Here is a 21,314-nt window from a genome sequence, read left to right as displayed (position 1 = left end):
CGAAGGAGATTTAGATATGAGTTAGTTCAAATTCCTAATTTAGACACGGAGAGAAGTGCCCAAGTCCCCACCACTAGTCAGCTGCAAATCTTCGACTCCAACACAGGTCTTCTGACTCCAAGCCCAATGGTCCTAACCCTATCTCAGCCCACACTTCTCAACAGTGTCTCTGCCCTGTCACAGTAAGCGTTGCCAGTCTGCCTCACTGACACCTACCTTCCTAAAAGATGAAATGCTCAGGATGAATAGGAAGAAACATATTCCAGGTGCCGTCCTTCCTCTCCCACTCCCCGCCTCCTCCAACAGTCTGAACAACCTATCTGTCCATCCATCTAGATGGAGTGTATGACTATATTGCATCTTCCCAAACACCCCCATTAGCCTAAGCACAATGACCTGCATTCTCCATTCTTCTAAAGTAAAGGAAAGGGAGTAGAGACTGAAAGCAAGAAACTAATCTATTCCTGAACCTCCTTAAAGACCCCTTCCCCCTTCCCTCTTCCCCTTCCCCCTCTCCAAACCTCCTACCCCCTCGCCCTGTGCTTTCTCCGTTGCTAGGGCCCCCGCATGTAACCTGGATACCAGGCTCAGCAAATAGCTAGCCGGCTCTTTGGGAATCCAGCATCCCAGCCCAGAGCGCCCCCGCTCAAGCGCATTCTCCCTGCCGCCCACTATGGCAGGGCAGCGGCCCCATCCAGCTCTGCTCCGAGGGACCTGGGAGCAGCCCCACTGAAGGAGGGCACGGGCCAGCCAGAACTTGGGGGAGTCTGGTGGAGCCGCATCTGGGACACGTGCGCCCTTTTGGCTGGCTGCCGAAAATGGCTTTGCAGCCCAGACTCAGGTCTCCGCTCCAGACAGCTGCAGAGTAGCTCTATTGTCTGGGGCTCCTTGTCCTCCTTCTCCGGCCCCCTCCCCCTCCCCTTTTCCCCTCCAGTCAGTCCCTCTCTCCGGGAGCAGCCAAGGATCCGAACTGTCTTGTCTGGAGCCTGAAGCCACCCCCTCATCTTCCCCCTCCCCTTCCCCCCCATCCTTCAGCCAAGGCCAGCCATGGCGAAGGGCCCAGACTGCAGCCGGCCTCAATGGAGCATCCTGCACACCTTCCTTCGCTGCAACATGAACCCCGAGACTCAGCGTGTGGTGGTCTTTGTCATTCTGCTCTTCCTCATCATCATTAATGTCGTGCTGATGTTCCTGCTAGCTTTCCGCTGAGCACTGAGAGGGGCCGCAAAGCAGCCTCAGTAGGAGAGGCGGCCAGCGGTGCCAGGGCTGGTGCTGGTGGCTGGGGGTGAGCAGCACACAGGGCTTCCGGACCAGCAGGTCAGCTTATCGTTGTCTGATTCTGGTTGCCTGTCTTTCCTGTCTCCCCCACCCCCCTTCCTCTCGACCTCCCTGTCCTCCTATCCCACCTCACCAGTGATCAAGGGGAGGGCAGACTGGTCTCCTTCTTCTCTGGGCTCTTGGACACTGCTAGTGCCTTCTTCCTGGAAAGGGGCCCGGCCAGCCCTCTGAACTGAACAAAGACTAAAGCCGGCTGTGGAGACTCCCCTTGTCCACCCCCCAGGGTTAATCTTCCTACTGCATTAGACTCTCGGACTTGCACCCAAAGGGTCTGCCTGTGCTTTGAGAACCCTTTGTGTGACCCTCTTTGTGTGTGTGTGTGAGTGTGATAGCGTATGCGGCTGTGTATGTGAGGGAGCATGTGTATCTGTGTGTAGGACTGGTTTTAGGTGCAGCTCTACGTGACCCTAGAGCTGTGTTGTGACACTGAATAATCATGTGGCCCCGGGAAAGATCTTTTGCAGATCTCATCATATTGTTCTGTCTGTGCCTGTGTCTGTGTATACCTGCGTCTGTAAATTTGTGCCTGTGCGCATGCATGTGTGTGTGTGTTTGTGTGTGCGTGACAGTGTTTTTGTGTGAGGGGAGGATGGGGGATTGAGTGGATGTAGCTCTGTGGGAGTGTGACTGTGGATGTGGGTACCATGTGCAGTAGGTGGGGGGCACATTAACTGCAGCTGCTTTCCTTCCAAGCCACACCTGTCTCTTGATGAACTATCAATTACTGCTGTTAAACAAGAGCTTCTTTGCTGATGGGATCTCAAGCCACACTCTGCCCTTCACCAGCATCTTCCTTAGGCCAGGGCACTAGAAATCATGATGAGGGCAGCATGATGTCCAGGTAACTGGAATTGGCCGCAGAGGTTGGGAGCCAGTGTGCTCCCTCAGCTGAGGCTGGGGTGCCTTCACTGCCTACTGCACTCCTGCCTCTGTGGGCACCGTGGGCATGGGGGTGGGGAGAAGCATGGTGTAACACAGTGACAGACAGCTGACAGGAAGCCAAGACCTCATCACAGGGGCCCCTTTGCAATGGGCCCAGTGTGAAGAGTCATGCCAATTGTGTATAGGCTGAGGACTGGACTTAAAAGGCCAGAATGTGGCCTGATAAAATGACTGAGGGACCCTTTAGGGCCCCTTCCACAGGACTTCCATGTGAAGGGCTGTCTCCCCTTGACATTGGCACATGTTAGCTTCACATCCCCACCAAAAAAAGCCTATTGTCAAGTTCAAGGACAGAAACACCTGGATACTATGACTTTCCTGCCATCATACAGTTCCTGCCCTGAACAACTCGATATTCTACCCAGTTCCATAGGGCTGAGATCTTCTCCAAGGCTAATGACAGCAGCTTCCTGAGCCGAACAGTGCCCATCCCCAGAAACCATCCCAGGGGTCATCGTTGGCATGTCTCTGTTATGTCATGGGCATCGAGTGTGTCACTAAGATGCTATGGACTCACTTTGTGTCTCTGTGATGTCAAGGATATGGAGCATGTCTTGGATGTTTTTGGACGTGGAATGTGTCTCCATGACATCGTGGGTGTGGAGCGTGACTTCATGGACGGGAAGCATGTCCCCTGGGACATCGGGGCTATAGGATGTATCTCTGATGTCATGGACGCAGAGTGTGACTCTATGATGTCACAGACATGGAGACTTTCTCCTTCATTCAATAGATGTTAAAAGCACATATGTTTGGTTTTTTTAAAGTGCTGTGCCCTGCTCAGACTGGGGGAGTTTCCAAGTGGAATGAAGTCTTAGGGGAGGGGGTGGTAAAAGAAGATGGACATTGAGGGTGGAGGTGGGAGAAGGCCACATGTTTTGTCTTTTAATTGTGCCATTTTCTAGGAGGAAAGTATGCACAATAGCATAATAATAATAATTCTTTTTATTTATATGGCATTTGTCAGACATCTGTACTTTGACATCTGCTAACACATTTGGTCCCTCATGAGGAAGGTAGAGCAAGAATTAACATCCCCATTTGACAGATGGACAAACTGAGGCCTAAAAATAGTTTAAGGGATTTTCTCATGGTCACACAATGGTAAAAACAGGACCAGCGCATATTTTTATTAAGCCCCTAGTTTTTTCCCACCATTACCACTCACTATTACATGGTGTGAGCCCTGGACTAGGGATGGGAGGATATAAAGTCAGGTCTATGGAACATGAGGTAGAAAAGATATCTCTCTGCCTCACAGAAAGGGAAGCCTCCCTCCAGAGTCCCCTCCCAAGAGGCAGGTCCAATGTCTTTGGTCTGGCATTCTGCTCATATGAGGCCTGCAAGATAGCTAGTTCTATTCTTGGAAAAATCTCATAGATACCCCCAAACATACATGATACCTTCAGGCATTAGTCTAGGTGAGATTAAAATCCCCATCCCAATTCCTCCTTTATCTCTGCTCTGCTTTTTCATTCTTCTCATTACTAATTTCTTTTCATGGGAAAAGCTGACAATAACTTGTCTTTCTGATTTGCCGCTAAGGGTTAATTCACCTATTTCTGATAGCCAGAAGTGGGGCTGGGATCTCAGAGTTATGAGAACAGGGGGCTGAGGAGATTAGTCACTGAATGATGTCCTCCCACTCTCCCTTCCTACAGTAGGTCCCAGACCTAACCCTGAGCTGCTGGTCAGAAATGGCTTCAAGACTTGACTCTGGCATTTGGGAATGAATCATTTAGGCTCCTAGGTAAGACTGCTGGTCCCAAAGTAGGCAAGGACCCTCCTAAGACCACAGGGGCACTGAGGAGTGGTTAAAGCAGGGTAAGGTTCTTATGTATCCTCTGAGGATACATAAGAAATTGGTGGCATCATTCTATAGGATATCTTTCCTATCCTGTATTCAAATCTAAAGAAAGATCTGTTCCCTCATTCTATCCCTCATACCAGGGCTTATCCACTCCTTTAGACCTGTTGAAACTTGAAGTTCCTTAACCTTATATCTCAACCATTCAGGCGTAAGCTGTCTGCCCTCTCCAAGGTAACAATTAGATAATCTGGTAAACCAATCTGTGGTCATGGAAGTGGGCACAGGGCAAGTAGTTAATAATCCTCACCCTCACTGACTCATCCATGACCTTCAGAGTAGGAATTTCAGTCTGTGATAAGCCATTTGGGGGCCATTAGGGCCCATAGGCATAACAGACATAGTATGATCTGAGGAGCTGGCTCCCAACAGATTTTCCATTTCTGATGGAGTATAGAGTACTTGTCTTGGAGTCAGGAGAAATATGGCTTCAAATCTCGCCCCACCTCCAACACTCACCTTTTTGAACCTCCATTTCTTTATCTGTTGTCTCACAAGCTTGTGGTGAGAATCAAATGGGAAAATGCAATAAAACACTTTTCAATCCTTAAAGCACTCACTATACAAAATGTCGATTATTGTTATGACTCCCAAAATGCCTTCCTTACTGATGTCTCAAATTCCATCATTAGCACTCATTTCTTTAGATTAAGCACCACCCTTTCTGCACTCTTGTTTTAGAATAACTAGGCTCTTGGGACCAGGCATGTGTTAAGATGTCAGGGTGAATGTGTTTCTCTCACTGCCAGGAATAAAGCTAAGAAACGTGAAGCAGTGGGTTCCAAGAAGTACAGAGAAAGGGAAGGGAGATAGCATGGAAATTTCATTTTATTAATTTCAGTTTTTTCAAGGGCAAATCCTACTTGTCCTATCCTCAAATCTCATCATAATGATGATTCATGTTGTTTAAGTAGCACTGTAAGACTAAGTGCTTCTTCACAATAATTCTGTCCAAGGAGGCATAGTGAAGATCTCCCCATTTTACAGATGAAAAAGCTAAAGCTCAAATTATGCCGATTGAGTCACACGACCAGAAAGGGAACTAACCAGTCAATACTGAAAGCAACAGACCCATATATTTAGCATGTTTAAAGGAAGGTCACAGAGGAAAGGCCATGTGGCTTAGGTGGAGACACCAAATGGCAGGATTCTGAGTGCAGCCTGCTCATCACCACCCCCCACTTCACACTAGGGCCGGTACTGACGCCTCTAAAGTAGGACAGTCCACCAGCTTCCTCACACTGGGGCTGGAATTGACACCTCCAGAGTCACACTTGAAAGGGATTAGGAAGGGAAAAAAACAAGGGAGCCTCATAGGAAGGTAGGGGTGGGACCTGGGGAGGGAGTTTACAACTGTCAGTTAAGCAAGAAACTACTCCCAGGGTTTGGATAAAGGTTATACCAGTCTTATACTGGGATTCCTAGGTCTGTGCTTCAGGACAGCTCAGCCATCTAATGTCTCAGCTCATTTGGGCCGGGAAGTGGGAGGAGAGGGTCGTGGGGGCACCAAGCATTTGAGCAATTCAGGTGTTTTATAACCCACTCAGGGTTAATAGTTAATAGTTTCCCACCCCTAAAGTCCCACCAGTAAGCCAGGAAACTGGATATTTCTAGCCTAGAAGCCTCCAGACATAGAATCTAGAGAAAAGAAGCTTCCAAAAATTGGGCAGGGCAGAAGGAGGACCATAGCAAGGAAAAAGACAGCTTGCTAGACAAGAGAAAAGAGAGGTTTTTCCAGACTATAACAATCTGGTGAACGCCAATGAATAATACAGACAATGAGGGTTATAAAGAGTTCAGGGGACGGAGAGGACTGTTCTCTGGGTTTTCAGAGGAAAGCTTTGTGGAGAAAATGGTTCTTAATTAAATTGTAATTTAATGCATGGGTAAGACTTGGATAGCCAGAGTAGAATGAGGACATACCAGACAGAGGAAAAAACAGAAAAAGAGGTAAAAATTCAGTTGACATGTTTTGGGGTATAAATAAAGACAAATATGACTGGAGTTGTTCTTTGGCTCAATCTGCTTACCTGGAGTTTGGTTCCCTAGAGGTGTCCCTTTTTCTCCATCCCAACCACCCCGTGTCCCCCAAAAGGCTACTGTTGTAGAGTGGAGAAATACCCCAGGATAGAAGGGCACAATAACGTTTGTCAGGTTCATAGTAACAAAAAGAAAACTTTTTTTCAAAATTTGGTTCTTTCCTAGTACCTAACACTACACTATATAGCAGGTACCCAATAAATTTTTGCTGTATTAAATTCAATATAAAATAAAGTCTTCTATCCTGACAGCCTTACACATACACACACACACACACACACACACACATACACACACAATGAGCATAAAACTTGGTGTTGACAATCTATCACCCTTTATGAGATTTTTTATCTCTAATAGACCCTGCACCCCCAATCTATCCAGAGAAGTCCATAGCACTACCATAATTTCTGCCCCTATACCTGTACTCCAAGAATGTTTTTGACCCCTCTAGTTTTCTACACCTGGATATGAACAAGTCCTTGAATTCCAGTAGTTCACTTGAGACAAGTTTGGGATTTGCAAAAAGGGTTCTGCAAAGTAACCAGGGGATAATTAAAAGAAAATACAAAAATATAGAATTAATAAATTGATAAGGTACCAAAATCTTGTCCATTGATAAGATAACTCAGATTTGTTGGCACAGTTTTAAAATGTACACTGCCCTTATTCCTCACCTCAGTGCTTTCTGAATGAACCCTGGTCAATGATGACCTCTGCTTTTCTCATTCGCACAGTTCTCACTGAGAGCTTTGGACCATACTACATTTATATTATAAGACTCATAGATCTATCTCTTTTCCCAAAGGTCCTTCTGCCTTCTGCCCCTGGAAGCCCTGGTCTCATCCCTGATTTATTTCTCTCTGCCCAGGCTGGTTTGCATTCACTGGCAATTTGTTGTCTAGTTCTACCCTTAATGCAAATCTTAGCTCTTTTTGTTAACATCTAAGGCTAATATGACTAGTATTTGGCTGCCACTGTTATATCTGGTCAGCTTCAGGCATATCTATTCCCTGCCATTGCCCCTAAAACAAACTAACTTACTCTCCCTGTCCTAACCTCCTCCTTGGAATCAGAGTTAGTTTATGTTAGCAGTCAATGGGATGTCTCTATGCACATTGCCAAAGCAGAAATGACAAAGGAGAGTCCTGAGCCCAGTGAATGACTTAAGTTACCTACTCTGCCTCCTTTCCAGGTTCTTTTCCTCCCTCAGGTATCTTATTCTCTCCCCTTCCCCTACCCCAGGTACTTTCTAGAATCCAGTTTTACAGGGTAATATGTATTAATTTAAACATGGTCTCTTCTCTAGACCTTTTCCTCTCCTAAAGACTGGCCTTCTCTGTTGCCAGGTGCCTTAGGATCCTACTCTTGACTTTCTGAGATTATAAACTATTCAACCTGATCAATGAATCCATGGTAAAACTTTAATGGGTAAGGGCCAGCACACATAGTGGTAGCCCTCCCTCTCCTCTCAGATGCTTTTTGGAGGTATTATTCCCTTCTCTCTATTCTTGTCTAACCCATATGAGTGAAATTCCAATGATTTCCTGCAATTTTATACCAAGAAAAAGTAGCATTTCCACAGGATGAGGAAATATTTGGAGTATAATCAACAAGCCAAGACAACAAGCCTTTCTTAGGCACCTACTGTGTGCCAGACACTGTGCTGATAAGAGCTGGGGTACAAAAATAGGGACACATATACACACATAAACATTCCTAGTAGTCATGGTCTAACGGGAGAGACAACATGCAAATAACTATGTACAAAGATATGTACAGAACAAATTGGAGATAATACACAGAGGGGAGACACTAGTAATAATAAGAATGAGAAAGGTTTCTTGTAGAAGATGGGATTTTTCCAGAGGAATCGGGAGATAGAGATGAGGAAAAGGAGAATTGTAGGCCTGAGGGCAAGCCAGTGGAAAAGCACAGAGTCAGGAGGAGAGTCTCATCCAAGGAACAGCAAGGAGACCATTGTCATTGGACTGAAGAATAAGTGGAGGGGAGTAAGGGGTAAGAATACTGGAAAGGTCAGAAGGGACCAGATTATAAAGAGTTTTAAAATCCAAACAGATGATTTTTTTATATTTGGTCCTAGAAGTAATAGGGAGCTACTGGAGTGACTGATCATACCTAACTTTAGGAAGATTGCTCTGATAGCTGAGTAGAAGATGGACTGGTGGGTAGGAGACTTAAGGAACTGCCTAAGCATGGGGTGGATAGATTTTTGTTCCTAGGAAATAATCACGAATATTTTGTATAGTGAAAGCATCAGCCTGCAACATTCCTCTTCTTAGAATCCTCAAAATCCTCAGTAAGAAAAGCCTGCCAAGAACTCTACATCTATAAAATGGTCACCTAGCGTGGCTATCCAACAGATAAGGTGTCAAGGAGCAGGCATCTAAAATTTCCTCTACATTGGCAAGAAGGATGGACTTTAATGGTCTCTCTTAATTGGAGGTTTAATTGGAGCCTGGCTCAGAGCCATGAAGCCAAGGATGGAAGAACTGTGCTTGTCCTTCTGATCAGGGCGAGTGTTCCCATCATGGAATACAAGCTTCGTTGACCAGGGCATTCCCATGCACTACTCTTTCCCGGCCCTACCGGTTCCTCTGAAGTGCTCCTTGTTATCTCTCCCACGAGAACACAAAGGTGGAGCTTCTTTTCAGGATTACTCATGTGTGAGTGGCTTTCCAACATTTTCACTTTGGTAAAGTGGAATATGCCCATGGCCAAGGCCACTGGTTTGGCTTCTTACACTGGCAAAGGCAGCAGAGAGGGAAGACTTATTGTTGTTGCTTTCTTCACTGGCAAACCATGTGATGATGATGATGATGATTATAATTACAATTACACAATTACTTTCCAAAACTCTTTCCTTTCTATTGATCTAGAAATCCTAACTCTGCAAGGTAGGTGGGCAAAGTATTATTGTACCCATTTGAAAGATAAGAAAACCTGAGACCCAGAGAGATGAAATCCCTTCATTAGTGTTGCACAGCAATGAAAGAAATAAAACTAGAACCCCGGTGTCTGGATTTCTAGCCTAGTTCCCTTTTCATTATTATACTACATTCCCTTTCTCCCTCTGTATTGTTTACTTTGCCAAAGCCTGAAGTATAGGTATCTAGGCAATGAGTAACATGTAATAAATCCATCCTTATGAAATGGCAATGAATATTCCTGGCTTCACTCATGCTAGAAAATTGGAACATCCCTTTCTACAAAACTCTGCCCATTTTCCTTGTTTCAGGGCCCTTATACCCCACACTCAAGATCAGACAGATTTTCTAAAAATCACTGCATTGTAGAAATTCTTATACCAGTAGTGTTTTTGCAAGTAGTCCAGTTGTTTTCACCAATGTAGCTATCCCTTGAGACACCTTCAGAAAGAAGTAGATGCTTATCAATTGTAGATACTTAATAAATATTTGTTGATTGTTTAATAAGAAGGCCTCTGGAAAGCTGGACAGAGTCAAAGACTCTGGAAGACAGTAGGATAGCATGGGAAATGCACTGGTTTGGAGTCAGGAGACCTCTATTGGAATATCCATTCTGGTGTCACGTGGCTTCCTCTCTGTGGGTCTCAGATTCCTTATGTGGAGAAAAAGGTTGGATCTAGATAATCTCTAAGGTCCCTTTCAGCTCCAAACCCTATGTCCCACCTCTTAATCACCTTGGATCTCTCCTTTGCCAGTCAGCCTCAGCATCTCTCAAAGGATGGGTTTCTCCAAGAGCAGATCAGAGACAGCACAAAATGAGACCACAGCAGAATCTAAGGGGCTGGGTAAGAAAAGATTCAGTCAGATGCAAGGGCTCCAGTTAGAGAAAGCATTTGTCCCTGATTACATAGCTTTGCAGAGACAACAGTGGGATGCACTGGAAATTAATTAATTAATCTGGAAAAAAGACTCATTCAAGGGCTCAGGCATCTCTAGTAAAAGCTACATTATGGGGTAAATAAAGTCATCTTTCTGGACATGTGTGTATGCACATGTGCTGTGAATGAAGAGATGGTGTCCAGGTGTCCAATTTCACCGGTTCTGCCAATTTCTGGAGCATTATGTTCAATTCTGGGATTCATATTCTTAAAATATTATATATTTTTCTTCTCAACTGTGGGAATTTTCTCTGTCTGTCCCCCATGCCTGGAACACTCTCCCTCCTCAACTCTACCCCCTGACTTCCCTGGTTTCCTCTGAGTCCCAACAAAAATCCCTTCTTTTATAGGAAGTCTTTCCCAATCCCTCCTAATTCTAGTGCGTTCTCTCTGTAAATTCTTTCCTGTTAATCCTGCATAGCTTGCTTTGTATGTGTTTGGTTGTCCATTGTCTTTTCCATTAGACTGTAACCTCCATGAGGTCAGGGACTGTCTTTTACCTCTTTTTGTATCTCCAGTGCTTAACACAGTGCCTGGTACATTCTAGTAATAAATGTTTATTGATTGATACAGCCACTGAAAAACTGGACAGTAACAAGAAGATGGTGAGTATGGTGAGGGGACTAGAGACCATGCCATATGAGGACCAGTTCATCGTGGCATAGCTTTGGAGATAGAAGGGACCTTAGAAGTCTTATATTTCATCCCCCTCTTCTTACAGATGAGAAAACTGAAGTCAGAAGAATAAAATGACTTGGCCAATGACACATAGATACTGGTACCCAGCTCCTAACTTCAAATCCCAAAGCAGATAAGAATTAGGAAGAATGTGATAGTTCAATTTAAGTATTTGAAAGGCTGTTCCATAGGGGAAATATTAGTCTTGTTCTTCTTGCCCCAAAGGGCAGAACCAGAAGCAATGGGTAGACACTGCTAATAGGGACATTTAAGCACAACGTAAAAGCAAAACCTTCTAATAATTAGGACAATCCAAACAAGTAATGAGCTCCTTGTAAAGCATTCCTCCCCCTTGCTATCAGTCTCCAATTAAAGGTGACATGACTACTCTTCGGGTGTATAATAGAGAGGATTCGTGTTCAAGTATGGGGTTCAACTAGAAGGCCTCTGAGGTGCCTTCAAATTTGTGATTCTATCAGATTGGTTGTTTTTCCTTCATTCTCAAAGAGGACCATGACATTAGGAAGATGATGCCATGTGATGCAAGTGATGTAAATATCTGTTTAACCCACAATCCAAACTGCCAAAAAGCTTTGTTTTAAAGATATTTTTAAAGTCATACTACATAGTGTTGTTGAAAGATCAAAGGATTCAGACCCAAGGAAATCTGAGTTCTCATTCTATCTCTTCTACGTGTTAAATGAGTGACTTTGAAAAATATACTTCCCTTCTCTGGGCTTCAGACCCTTCATGTTTAAAATAGAGGTCAGGCTAGATCATTTGTATCTAATGTCCCTTCCCTAACATTTTGTCAATTCAAGTCAACAAGCATTTATTAAGCACCTACTGTGTACCAGTTGCTGGGCTAAATAAGCACTGGGGATACAAAAAAAGGCAAAAAATAGTCCTTGAGGGGGCCTCTAGGTGGCGCCGTGAGAGAACATTGGCCCTGAAGTCAGGAGGACCTGAGTTCAAATCCAGCCTAAGACACTTAACACTTACTAGCTGTGTGACCTTGGACAAGTCACTTAACCCCAAGTGCCTTGCCTCCCCCCCCCCCAAAAAAAAAATTAGTCGCTGCTCTTAGGAGCTCACAGACTATGAAGGAAATAACATGAAACCACTATGTACAAACATGATAGATAGATATGGGTAATAAACTGTAGGTGATTTCAGAGGGAAATCATTAAGATTAAAGACTGGGAAAGGATTCTTGCAGTAGGTATGATTTTAGCTAGGACTAGAAGGAAGCCAAGGAAGTCAGAAAGAAGGGGAAAGTCAGAGGAAATGGGGAAAGAGAGAGTTCTAAGCAACTGGTGACACAATGGGTAGAGGCCTGGAATCAGAAAGACCTGAGTTCAAATCTGCCCTCAGACACTAACTCTGTGACCCTAGGCAAGTTATTTCACCTCTCTCTGCCTCCGTTTCCCCAACTGTAAAATGAGGGTAGTAATAACACCTACCTCACAGGGTTGTTGTGAGGATCCAACAAGATACAATATTCGTAAAACGTGTCAGCACAGTGCCTGGCACATATATACGGTAGTAGGCACTATATAAATCTTATTCCCTTTCATTTGCCCCAGGCATGGGGGAGAGCCAGTGAAAACTCCCTGAGTCAGGAGATGGAGGGAACTGTGCAAGAAATGTCGAGGAGGCCAATGTCTGTTGAATTCCAGAATAAAGCCCTCAAACTTTGTTCATCCACCTTTCTTGAGGAATGGGTTCTTTTCAGGAAATGAATTTTCTCAGTGACTCATGGGTAACCCCATTTCTTTTTCTGGCCTTATTAGAAAACCTTTCTTAAAATGTCTGATTTACTTTCCTGCCTCATATGTCTAATCTAGCCATGGTATCTGCCTCTTTCTTTGCTGACTGAAGATCCTGTAGGACTTCAGAACCATCAGTGATCCCTCTCTAGAACTGTGGGTGGAGAAAATGGAGATATGTTGAATGAATATCAAACACAGTCCAGAACTTTTTGGGGGGGTCATATCACAGGTAGCTCCCATACCTTGACTCTCATTTGCAGGCTCGCTTCTCAGCTTCCCAGTCCCCCCTTCAGATTTAAGCTGCCACCACTTTTCCTTGTTTACGTAGGTCCCTAAACCCATATACCATTTCCTGAATCAATTAAAGAGTACTCATCAAGAGCCCACTATGTGTCAGGCACTCTATTCATTGCTAGGATTAAAAAGACAAAAATTAGTGTCTGTTCTCCTTGCTTTCTCATACCAACATACCACAATTGTAGGTACTTTAAGGAGTATGAAAACACTTATTTGACCATAGCATCCCTTCATAGCTTCTGGAGGCCAACTCCCGTGGGAAGAAGGAAAGGGATGGGAAGAAGCATTTATTAAATGCCTACTTTATGTCAGACACTGCGCTTAGCGCTTGCAAATCCCATTTCATTTTATCCTCACAACAAGCCTGGAAGGTAGGTGCTATTATTATCCTCATTTTTACAGTTGAAAGAAGTGAGTTGCCCAGGGTCACACAGCTAGTAAGTTTCCAAGGCCACATTTGAACTCTGGTCTTTTTGGATCCACACTGTGCCACCTTCCTGCCATATAGCATGTAAAATTCTAGATCTGGGAAAGTCTTTTTGCTGTCCATCAGCTTAACCTTCTTGAGTCACTTGACCTTCAATCCCCTGGTCAAAGTCAGACCTATCTGCTTCCTTTATTCCACCCTAGAGGTCTACATACTCTAGCCCCGCCTGAAGCCGCCTTTTCTCAGCAGGTTATACAGGCTGATTCTTTCTACTGGTTCAGCCCACATCATACATAAATCACCTCTTCCATCCACACAATATGAGCCAACAGGCCTCTCTTGGGTCTGTCCCTGCATATGCTCACTCATCCCTTCTCACCAAACTAGCTTGCTTTCTGTTGCTGAACTTGTGCTCCTGTTTGGCTTCACCTACAACTCCCCCAACCCAGAACCACTGGCTGAACTAACAACAAGGACCAATACAGGTTGATTACCTTTCCTTTGTCTTAGTTAGGGATTCAGTCACTTCCCCATATGGGGGTCCTGACTCATTGGTCCAACTAACCACCCTGTCCTGAAAACTACATTTTATGATGATCAAAATGAAATGGGAAGGATGGACAGAAATGTCCATGTTTGGTCAGAGCCCACATCTCCTTATAGATGAGCAGTGCCACTCAACTAGCTTTTTAAAAATTATGTTAAATCCACTAACCATCAGCAGAAATAGACATAAAATTAGAAGTAAGCCCCTACATAAAGCCTTTAGCATTTCAGTTAGTAGAGCCACACATATCAACAATCAAGAAAAGAAAATGTGTTTTCTGTCTCTTTCCAATCACATTTGAAGTTCTATACCTTTTCCTTTATTTTTTCTCTTCTAGTTCTGCTAACCTTGCATTGCATCTCACCAAAAAGGTTTTTATATATTTCCTTGTGTTTCATACTTAGGTTTTTAAAAGCATTATAACAGTCCATTACATTAATATGCCATAATTTATCTCTTCATTTTTCAGTCATTGAACATATGTCTTGTTGCCAATTATTTTTGCTATTATCAGTAGAGTAGCTATGAATATGATTATACAGAAAGGTCATTTCTTTCTTTTGTGATATTTTTTGGGACAGAGTTCTAGAAATGAGATCTCTGGGCCAGAAAGCATGATTAATTTTCCAGTTTTTTTCATCGATGTTCATTACATATCTCCATATTGCTCTCCAAAATGTTTGCAGCAGTTTGCAGTATTGGAGAGCCTGTTTCAAGACAGCCCTACCAACACTGAATTTTATACTTTTTTCCCTACTTTTTGCCACTCTAGAAGTCTGTCAGAGTTTTAAAGAAATCCGTTGTCTCAGTTTGTTTTCTTTGAATCTGCTTCGTCCTCCTAAAAATCAAACCCAAGGGCAAAAAATTGCCATTAAAAGCTCTAGAGAGTTGAATTCTAGCTAACTAGGGCTATACTGCCAATTATGCTCATAGTAATGACCCTGAGGCACCACAGGATCCTGAAGTGGCTTCTCAATCATAAAGGAATATTCAGTTATGCTCATTCCAGCTTTATTGCTGAGTATATTTTATTATGCCTGAGTCTTTGAAAATGGGTAATCTATGTCTGCCCATTTCTATCCTTGCATCTCTTTCATATCATTATCTCTAGTGAGATTTTCATCCCTCACATTCCTCTTCCTCCATGAGGCTTTGCCTTGCTTCTTCCAAGCCCAGGTATTTCCCCTCCTCTGAATTTCCATAGCACTTACTGTTAGCACCACTCATTTGGCACTTACCATACACTAATTTATATTATTTGTCATATGTGTATCTATATCATATGCATATATATTACATGTGTACATATAGATATATAGGAGTTATGTATGTATAAACATGTATACATACACACATACCCATATGGGGTGGAGAGTGTATTTCAGAGATATTGCACAAGCTAACAACTTGGAAATCCAGGTATGATGAGCAATCTCATTGGATCTTCACAAAAAACCTATTCCCCATTTTATAGATGAGGAATATATAAATATAATAATAATGATGACAGCTAACATTTATATAGTGCTTACTATGTGTCATGCACTGTACTAATAATTATTTCATTTGGTCCTCACAACAACCCTGGGAGACAGGCACCATTATTATTCCCATTTTCAAATGAGAAAACTAAGGCAAACAGATTAAGTGACTTGGTCAGGGTCACACAGCTAGTAAGTGTCTGAGGTCATATTTGAACTCAGATCTTCCTGACTCCAGGCTTAGTGCTTCATCTACTGTACCACCTGGCTGAACATGTATGTGTTTCTAGAGAGAGATGTATGTATATGTATGTGTATATATGCATATGTGTGTTAATATATATACATATGTGTTCAGAGATGATGGGTGATTTTCATAAGGTCACATAGCTAATAAGTCACAAATTCAGGAATCCTACCCAATTCTGACTCCAACTTTAGCTCTGGTCTCACTTTCTATACACACTGCTTCTCTAAAAGAAGGGAGAACTGTTATTAAGCCCATACTTCTTGGGTTATTAATTCCTGCCAGGTAAAAGGAAAGGCAGTGAGGTCTAGTAGTAAACTGTTTCGGGTAGGAGGTAATAAAGAGCAGAGCTTGAAATCCTCTGCTAATACTTATTGGCCGTATGACCATGAATAAGTGATGGGATCCTCAGAGGTCATCCATTCCAACCCATCGTTTTATAGCTGAAGACACTGAGGCCTTGAAGGGCAAAATGATACATCCAGGCTCACACGGTTAGTGAACAGCACTTACAATGAATGCTCTGTCTCATATAGTATCTGTCCTTTTTAGCACGGGCTACCTGCCATGCCCAGAATGCACTCCTTCCTCAACTTATCCTCTTAGTATCCCTAGTTTCTTACAAAGCTCAGCTCAGGCATTGCCTTCTATCTTAAGCTTTTTCTGCCCCTACCACCACCTGACTACTAGAACTCTACCCCTCAAAAAAAGTATCTTGTATTTATTTTGTATATCTTATGCAAACTTATATCTATCCATGTTGTTTCCTGCAACAGAAGTTAAGCTCCTTGAGGACAGAAATGGTTTCAATTTTGTCTTTGAATCCCTAGAACCTAGCACTGTGTCTGATTACATGCTATGTTGCTTAATAAATGCATGTTTAATGATTAAGATTGAAATCCTTGGGGTGGCTAGGTGGCACAGTGAATAGAGCACTGGCCCTGGAGTCAGGATGACCTGAGTTCAAATCCAGCCTCAAACACTTGACACACTTACTAGCTGTGTGGCTTTGGGCAACCCCAGTTGCCCTCCAAAAAAAAAAAGATGGAAATCCTTGTCCTCTGCCTCCAAATCAAGTGGTCTTTTCAGTATTCTGCATTCACTTACCTGAGTTTCCATTTACTCATCAATAAAATGGTGATACAAAATCTGTAGTAACTCATCTCATATGTCTGAGGCTCAAGTGAGATTTTATATATATAATTACCATACATAATTATATATGTGCATTTATAATTGTATATTATATAATACAACCATACATTTAAATAAATATATTATATTAAAATATGTTATTTAGATATACTATATGTATAATATACAATATATACATGCAATTATTATATATGTGTATGTATAGTGTTTTGCAAACTATAAATGTCTGCTATTATTCTTGTTAATTCTCCCTGGGACTAGATACCCAGCAGTCTGTGAAGGAAGGAAGGAGGGAATTGCTGACCTTTGTATACTTGTAGCAAGGAGTTTATTCAGAAGGGCTTCAGGGAGAAGAGGCCTTTGCAGTTATAAGAAAGAGAGATGAGTCATACCCCCTTGGCTACTGTTCTGGGCAGAAGCCAAGTCTGATAGAAGAAAACTGAGAAGAGAAAGTGGCCAGGCAGGGAAAGAGAGGCAGAGACAGAGTGACTGATGGAGGGAGAAAAAGAGAAAATTAAAATGATAAGCTAGAGAGACAGACAAAGAAGACAGAGAGGAAAGGGAAGAGAGAGAAGACCAAGTACAGGCAGGAGAGTAAGAGAATGAAGCTAGGAAGGCATCTCAGACTAGGAGGTGTTCACACTCTGTGGTGTTGCCTTGTGGAAGCTTCCTTAGGAGACTGAAGTAATAAAAAGTCATTGGATTTTGTTGCTGCTGCAAATTCAATGTAAATGACATTATTGCTCCCCCTCTTCCCCAGGAACTGTATGGAACATCTGGGCAGCACAGCCAGGGGCTCCCATTTCTTCCATTAGTGCAAAGGGTGGTGGAGAGGGAGGAGGAGACAGACTGCCCAGGGATCAAGGGAGATAAAGATAAAGCACTTTGCAAACCTGAAAGTGCTATATAAAGACTCACTATTAAGAGACAGGTTATTGCCAGCAGTCAGTTTTTCAGAAATGGCTTCCTCCTTTAAGAACCACGTAGAGGGAGGAGGCAGGACCTCCATCAAAGACCATCAACGTGGCTTAGTCTAGTCACTAAGCCCCTTAGTAAAAAGATTTGTTTGTGAAGTTTGGATTCAGTCAAAGGTCCACACTTGAGGACCTAGAGAGTCACATGTGGACTGGAGGCCCTGGGCTAGTGGCATGGTATCAAGACTATTGAAATAAGCAATAGGAAGCTTGCATGCTAGTCCTGTCTTCTGCCACTAACTCACTATCCTCAAACTTGGTTTCTTTAGGCCTCAGGTTTCCCATCTGTCAAGTGGGTATAATGATAGTTGCCCACTGTATCTCAAAGTACCGTAAGTACCACAATTGAAAGTTTCATAGGTTCATAGCCTTAAAGCTCAAAAACTCCTCGAAGGTTATCTAGGTTTACAGATTAAAAAGTGAGGCCTAAAAGTGACCTGCTCAAAGTTCCATAGGGATTTGAACTAGAATTCAGTACTCATTACACTGGAACAAGCTGCTTCCTGAAAGGAACTGAAGAGGCATCTCCTCTAACCATTCCTCCTATTGTGAATTTTCTCATCCTCACTCATAAATCCCTCCCAGCCTCTGCGTAAAGACCTTATGTGACAGAAAACATGAATAATCATAGCTAGCATTTGTATCACACTTTAACATTTGCAAGGCGCTTTCTAAATATTATCTCATTTAATCCACACAAACCGCCCTGGGAGGCAGGTCCTATTATTATCCCCGTTTTATAGATGTGGAAACCAAGGCAGCAGAGGTTGTGATTTTCCCAGGGTCACCCAGCTTGTAGTCAGTCAGAAGACACTTAACTTAGTGCATGCCAGGGACCGTGCTAAGTGCTGGGGATACAGAAAGAGGCAAAAGACAGCCCCTGCCCTCAAAGAGCTTACGATCTAACGGGAGAAGCAATGAACAGACAAACATATGAAAACAAGCCATATACTGGATAAATAGGAAAAGAGGAGGAAAGCATTCAAATGTAAAAGAAGGGATTTTAGTTGGGATTTGAAGTAAGCCAGGCAAGCCAATAGGCAGAGATGGGGGAAGGAGAGCTTGCCAGGCATAGGGGACATCCAGAGAAAAAAGCCGGGAGCTGAAAGGTAAAGCATCTCCTCTGTGGAACAGCCAGGGGGCCAGTCACTGGATCAGAGAATGTGCTGGGGAGAAAGGTATAAGAAGACTGGACAGGTAGGAGGGGGCTAGGTTATGAAGGACCCTAAATGCCAGAGGATTTTGTATTTGATTCTGGAAGCAATAGGGAACAGTTAGAGTTTATTGAGTAGGGAGTGGTATGGTTGAACCTGAGCTTTAAGAAAACCACTTTGGTGTCTAAATGGAAGATGGATTCCAGAGGGGAGAGAGTTGAGACTGGCAGGCCCACGGGCAGGCTATTACAAGAGTCCAGGTATGAAATGACCTCATTTGGGGTTTTCTTGGCAAAGATACTAGAGTGGTTTGCCATTTCCTTCTCCAGTTCATTTTACAGATGAGGAAACTGAGGTAAACATTGTTAAGTGACTTACCCAGGGTCACATTAGCTAGTAAGTGTCTGAAGCCATATTTGAACTCGGAAAGATGAGTCTTCCTGACTCCAGGCCCAACACTCGATCCAATGTGCCACCGAGCTGCCCCCACAGATGAAGAGGTCATCACTTGTCCAAGGTCACAAGCTAGTTAGTAGTAAAGACCAAGTCCTAGGATCCTTTCCAGTATTCCATCATCACCATCCATTCATTTGTTCCACAATCACCTACCCTGTGCATAGCACTGGGGTGGGTACAACAATAATAAAAACATAGCCTCTACTCTCATAGAGCTTATAGTGTAGTAGGGATAAGACATTCACAAGTAGACATACTATGAATAAAAATAAGATGTTGTGAATATATAATAGCTGTAGTATATAGGAATAGAGCTGGACCTTTGATTTCATTGGTATAGGGAGTTCCCAGGTGAGGAAATTCCCTCCATCAATGCAGATTGGCACCATCTCTGCAACTTATATAGTCTCTTTTTTTTTGGAGAGGGGAAGGAAGGGCAATTGGGGTTAAGTGACTTGCCCAAGGTCACATGGCTAGTTTTTTGTGTTAAGTGTCTGAGGCCACATTTGAACTCAGATCCGACTGACTCCGGGGCTGGTGCTCTATTCACTGTGCCACCTAGCCACCCCAGCAACTTACATAGTCTTAGAAAGTTGCTCAGAGTACTGAGGTTAAATGACTTTCCCAAAGTCACAGAGCTAGAATGTGTCAAAAGCAGGACTTAGACCCATTAGGCCATTTCTCTATCCACTATGCCAGATTGTCAGTACAAAACAGAATATCAATAGACTATGTAAACAAGGTAAAAAAGTATTATGCCAGGTCAGAAAGCAATTATTACTGACTTGTAGACATCAAAACTTCCTGAAGGAGGTAGCATTTGACCTGATTCTTGAAATTGGATAAGGCAGGGGTGGGGAACCTGCAGCCTCGTGACCACATGTGGCCTTCTAGGTCCTTGGGTGTGGCCTTTTGACTGAGTCCCAGTTTTACAGAACAAATCCTTTTATTAAGGGGATTTGTTCTGTGACGTTTGGATTCAGTCAAAGGGTTGAACTTGAGGACCTGGAAGGCCACATATGGCCTCCCCACCCATGGCATAAAATAAAAAGATGCAGAGCTGAGGAGGGCTTATGAAGCATGAAGAATGGTATGAGTTAAAGCATGGAAATAAGAAAGCATAGAACCAATATGAAGGTCCTTGAGTAGTTCACTTTCATTAGAACATAGAGTACACATCCTGAAGAATACAGTGTGTGAAGTAACCATTTGTAGAGGCCCTTGAATGCCAGACTAGGCATTTTAACTTTATTTAGTAGGACGTAGGGAGCCATTGAAGGGTTTTGAGCAGAGGGTAGCATAATAAGAGCTGTACATAAAGAACTGCAACTGCTATGGTAGTCATGTGAGGGATGGATTATTAAAAGAGTGGAAATGGGAGTGGCAAGGGGAAGCTGTTTCAGTATAGCCCAAGTGAGTGGTGGTAAAGGTCTGCAGTGGGGAAGCTGAAGTGGGAATAGCACAAAGGAGACAGAAACGAGGTTTGGGGGAAGTAAAATGAACGTGGACTGATTGAATGTGGGAAGTAAGGGAGACTGGTTAGTTATTGTCCTTCATTCTCATAGAGGACCAAAATCTCATCACTATGCTGGAGTCAAGGTACAGCACATCCAACTGGTAAGGGAGAAGAATGAAAGATAAAAAGGGAGCTTTCTAGCCTGGGAGCCTGGATGAATGGTGGTCATTTATTTATTTATAGCCATCATGAAATCAGTAGGATGTTAGTTTTGGGGGGAAAGACAGTATGTTTTATTTGGATATGTTGAGTTTGAGATGCCACAGGGTTAAATTGATGGAATTATCTAGGAAGCAATTAGAGAATGGATCTGAAATCCTGGGAGGAAAGTTTGAGACTAAAGATTTTAGGGGCAGCTAGGTGCCACAGTGAATAGAGCACTGGCCCTGGAGTCAGGAGGACCTAAGTTCAAATTTGGCCTGAGACACTTGTCACTTAATTAGCTGTTTGACCTTGGGCAAGTCACTTAACCCCAATTGTCTTGCCTTCCAGGAAGGAAGGAAGGAAGGAAGGAAGGAAGGAAGGAAGGAAGGAAGG

General features: G+C 43.3%; 2 protein-coding genes across 9 annotated transcripts in view; both read left to right on the top strand.

The window, feature by feature from the left end:
* The window catches only part of PLEKHB2 (pleckstrin homology domain containing B2), a 457,251-nt gene that overhangs the window by 219,237 nt on the left and 216,700 nt on the right, over positions 1-21,314 (top strand). The gene's annotated exons all lie outside the window — the stretch shown is intronic.
* ARHGEF4 (Rho guanine nucleotide exchange factor 4) overlaps positions 1-21,314 on the top strand; it is a 533,634-nt gene that overhangs the window by 476,779 nt on the left and 35,541 nt on the right. Inside the window, exon 1 of one of the 8 annotated variants that reach the window (XM_069063361.1) lies at positions 1,246-1,317. The exons of the other annotated variants lie outside the window; for them this stretch is intronic. The gene's annotated coding sequence lies outside the window, so the exon portion shown is untranslated. Of the gene's footprint in view, positions 1-1,245; positions 1,318-21,314 lie in introns of those variants that run through there. 8 annotated transcript variants of the gene reach the window in all.

This window comes from Petaurus breviceps, unplaced genomic scaffold (genome assembly GCF_028583685.1).
Source record: "Petaurus breviceps papuanus isolate PSGF00001 unplaced genomic scaffold, PetGlider_PUasm1.0 90556, whole genome shotgun sequence".
NCBI lineage: Eukaryota > Metazoa > Chordata > Mammalia > Diprotodontia > Petauridae > Petaurus > Petaurus breviceps.
This window is presented reverse-complemented; position numbering and strand designations above follow the sequence as displayed.